The sequence below is a fragment of the Musca domestica genome, unplaced genomic scaffold (assembly GCF_030504385.1).
Source record: "Musca domestica strain aabys unplaced genomic scaffold, Musca_domestica.polishedcontigs.V.1.1 33, whole genome shotgun sequence".
Lineage (NCBI taxonomy): Eukaryota > Metazoa > Arthropoda > Insecta > Diptera > Muscidae > Musca > Musca domestica.
Window position 1 is genome coordinate 8,667,354 of NW_026712312.1, and position 4,351 is coordinate 8,671,704.

The window sequence follows — 4,351 nt, forward strand, 5'->3', positions numbered from 1 at the left end:
TAAAAATTTAGACATAGCTCCCATATATATCTTCGACCGATTCGCCTTTTATTGTGCACCAACGTCTAATATTTGCTAAAATGAAATGAAATTTGGCACTTACGACCGAATTGAGTCTAGAAGCTAGTATGTCAAATTTGGTGAAGATCGGTTCAGATATAGCTATAGCTCCCATACATACTGTTCATCCGATTTGTTATATTTGATACCCACAGCCGTAATATGCACTCCGTAACAACGATATTCAGGGAAATATATGAAATAGGGTAAGTGTACCAGTAGTCGGCACTTTTAGGATTTTCGATTTTTCAAACTTTCAACATTCTGAGTGAAATCTTCAATTGCAGAAAAATAAAGTTGTTTAGATTCCAAATTTTGTTTAGTTTTCGAAATAATAAACAAAAATTTCATTTTTTTATTAAATTGGCAAAATTTGCAATTTTACTAATATAATAGTTTTTTGCCAGTAGTCGGCACGATTTTCCAATGCTCGGCATGTCTATTTGCCAGTAGTCGGCATATGGTATTTCAGTTAAAAAAATATTATTTTGTATATTTTTTTGTTTCAAATAGTATAAAACAATTATATATTACTAATTCAAAGTTTAATCCAGAATTTGAAATTAATTTGGTTTTTAAATAGTGTTTTAATTAATTATCATTCCAAATAGGGTAAGTGTACCAGTAGTCGGCACTTTTAGGATTTTCGCGTTTTTAATCGCTCACCATTCTGAGTGGAACATTTCAATTATTACAAAGTTAATTTTTTCAGATTCGAAATTTTGTATAGTTTTTGCAATAATAAATAAAGTTTTAATAACTTTTTATTAAATTTTATAAATTTGTAGTTTTATTAAAACAATGCTTTTTTGCCAGTAGTCGGCACCACTTGCTAATTGTCGGTATGGCATGTTCCAACAGTCGGCATACCAATTTTTTTGTAAGAATAATTAATAGTAATAATAAATTAATTCATTAAAATATAATATTTTTGTTTAGTTAAACTGATTCGACGTCTTTAATGTACTTTTCTTAAGAATATGAATTGTTGAGGACCTTCACAGACAAACATTTAATTTTTATTAGAATAATTCATCTTTTCTTAGTAAAATTGTGCACAAAGATAGCTGACAATATATTTGAAGTAAACAAAATACATTTAGTTATAATAGTTTCATTTATTTGGGCTTAAAAATAAAAAGTGCCGACTACTGGGACATGCCGAACTTAGGCACACTTACCCTATAGGTAGAAAATCAAGAATAGTATATTCGTCGTAGACCCCATAATGTATATATATTCATAATCAGCATAAAATTCTATGGCGATTTAACGATGTATGTCTGTCTGTTTGTTGAAATCACGATATAGGCCACATTATTTGACGTAGAGCGTCAAAATTTAGCAGAATAATTTGTTTTGTGTCTAGGATGGTTGGTATTGAAAATAACATATATCGGTCCACGTTTTGGTATAGCCCCCATATAGAATAGAATCCTCAAATTCGATATTGAGATCCCTTGTTGATATCTGGAATTGAGATATGGAGATTGTTTCGAAAATATGTACTATAATTATACTAGATAGTACTAAATTTGGTATTGTGTGAAGGGATAGAGATAAAATTCCGAAGGAATAGGACTTGGAATCCTCATATTTGTTGTAAATACCACTGTTGGTATCGGTGGTTAATATATGGAGGTGGCTTTGGAAATGTGTACAATAATGGTTTGAAAAGTACTAAGTGGTACCAAGCTGGGTATAGAGGTAAGGGATGGATGGAATTCCGAAATTTGATATTGAGGTATCTGTTGTTATATATGGAATTGAGATATGTAGTTGGTTTTGAAAATATGCACTATAACTGTACGAAATGTACTAAATATTTCAAAATTTGGTATTGGGTGAAGGTAGAGAGCTGAAATCCTGAAGTTCCGTAGTTAAGCTATCGAGGTGGTTTCGGAAATGTGTACTATAATTGTACTGAAAGTACTGAATCGTACTAAATTTAGTATGGGGTGAAGATAAAATTCTGAATGTATAGGGCTGGAATCCTCAAATTTGATAGAAATGCCACTGTTGGTGACTGTGGTTGTGATATGGAAGTGGCTTTGGACATTTATTCTATAATTGTTCGAAAAGTACTAAGTGGTACAAAATTGGGTATTGGGTGAAGGAATAGGGGTAGAATTCTGAAATTTCGTATTAAGGTCATTGTGGAGAGAAAGAAGTGGTTTTGGATATAATTTTCGTACAGTTAGACCACGCATGTCCAAACCACTTCGTTCTCTCCAACCAGACACCAATAATATTGCATTAACTTGTCTCCTCTGCGACTTCAGACGTCAGTGTCCAAAAAATGGCTCGTGAGCTGAACTTATCGCAATATTCCATTCGGCAAATATTGAAAAATGAGCTGCGGGTAAAGTCATTGAAATTCCGAAAAGTACAAGAACTTACACCACAACAGAAAGAAAATAGACTCAAAGGAGCTAAAGAGTTGCTTCGCTTGGCCGAAAGTTTTGAGCTGCTCAATTTGGTTTTCTCCGATGAGAAAACATTCATTGTCCAGCAGTGTGTAAACAAACAAAATTGTCGTGTTCAGTTCCCAAAGAGGTCAGCTGAAAATATGCACCTTCGGTTGGCCACCAGAACTCAAGCGCCAGCCATGGAGATGGTGTGGGCCGCCATAACTTCCGATGGTCGCTCTCGGCTCGTATTAATCGACCGTGGCATCAGAATAAATGCCGAATATTGTCGCGAAAATATTCTGGAGTCTTGGGCACGCAAACATTCTGTACACATTTGAATATTATATGACCATTTGAATATTATATGTATTATACGACAAAGATTCATTTTCCAAGGGATATGATAAGGTCAGCATAATTTCAATATCAATTTTTTTGATACACAAAATTCAAAACAATTTGAATCAAATATCTTCACATCCCAACATACCAAAAATACAATACAGCTTGAGAATAATATTATGAAAATAGTTTATCATAAGAATTTTTCAACAATGCTTGAGAAACACTTTTTTGCACAAACTTTTCTCAAATCTGTCCTTTGTTGACAAATTTGTTTTGATTTTTTTTGTGAAAATTGTCAACAAAAAATTATTTTCTTTGGTTAAAATCAAAATCACGCGAATTTAGGACCCATTTCCGGACGAAACTCTAAGGTAATGATGAATAATAAATCTGGGAATCTGTAGTATAAATTATTTCAATCTCATTTCAGAATGGAGGCGTCAAAAAGTTGCAGGAATTCAACAGAAGTGAAGAATAAGTGGAGGAGATACAGAAGCTCAAATAAGGGGAAAGAAAGCATCTAGGTATCAAGGCAACAGGATGCAGTGACAGCTGGGATGGCAATCAATGAATGAAATGTGTAAAATAATTAAAAAATGAATAAATAAATATTTTTTACCATTGAAAAAATAAGCTTTATAAAATATTACTTTCGTAAGCTTATTCTGCAATTACAAGAATAAGCTTATGAATAAGGGTTCCTTTTCGATTATTCTATAATTGTTAAACAAACATTTCTCAATACATTCTCAAGATTTTCTCAAGCTTTAGGCTTATGTTTGTAAGCTTATTAAAATATTATTCTCAAGTCAATTTGGTATGTTGGGATTGTTATAGAATGTGCGCATGTGTGTAACATGGCTATGAATATAATTCAAATTGAAAATACATTCATTTTTATATCATAACTGGTAATTGTTGTTAATAATGGGAATAGTTTTTGCACCTTCTAATGGAGGGTAGAACAAATGACGATAATCATCACCTACAAGTTGGGGCTAAACTACAATTAACTACTAAATTAATTTAATTATAAGTCAGAGCTACTCTCCAATTACACACTCTGGCGATGTGTCCAGGTCTCCATGTAAATGCTTCGATATTGATTGGAAACAAAACGTTTGTCTTTTCTAAATCATGTTCGAATTATAAATTCCATTTTTTTAAGGAAGGTGAATGCTTTGGTTTAACCTCATTTAGAGGAAACTTATTCTGAATGGAATTTCATGTGAAGTAAGGCAACGATCTAGCAATTGATCCTCCACCCATACCTCTCACCTGCTTCTGCCTTATTTTCCATGGAAGTGAATTGATTTGACTTGGAAGCGTCGTGTTAATTAATTCCAAATATTTGAAAATTCAAATTTTCATTCAAATAATAATTTGAGAGGGCACACTTCGAATGCCGCCCTCCTGCCCTCCTGAGACGTTTGTGGGACAATTATTACACATTAAATGTATTGTTGTGTGGCCCAGCTGAACTTGAAACAAGAATTATTGAAAACGTTCGTTGTTTGTTCTGCAGCGTTCACAGG

At 32.9% G+C, this 4,351-nt stretch overlaps 1 long non-coding RNA gene across 1 annotated transcript; it reads left to right on the forward strand.

The window, feature by feature from the left end:
• Nucleotides 1-2,942: 2,942 nt before the first annotated feature.
• Nucleotides 2,943-3,449, forward strand: LOC131803768 (uncharacterized). The gene is made up of 2 exons (XR_009342759.1): nt 2,943-3,187; nt 3,247-3,449. It is a non-coding gene; the product is annotated as an uncharacterized LOC131803768 (long non-coding RNA).
• Nucleotides 3,450-4,351: the final 902 nt, after the last annotated feature.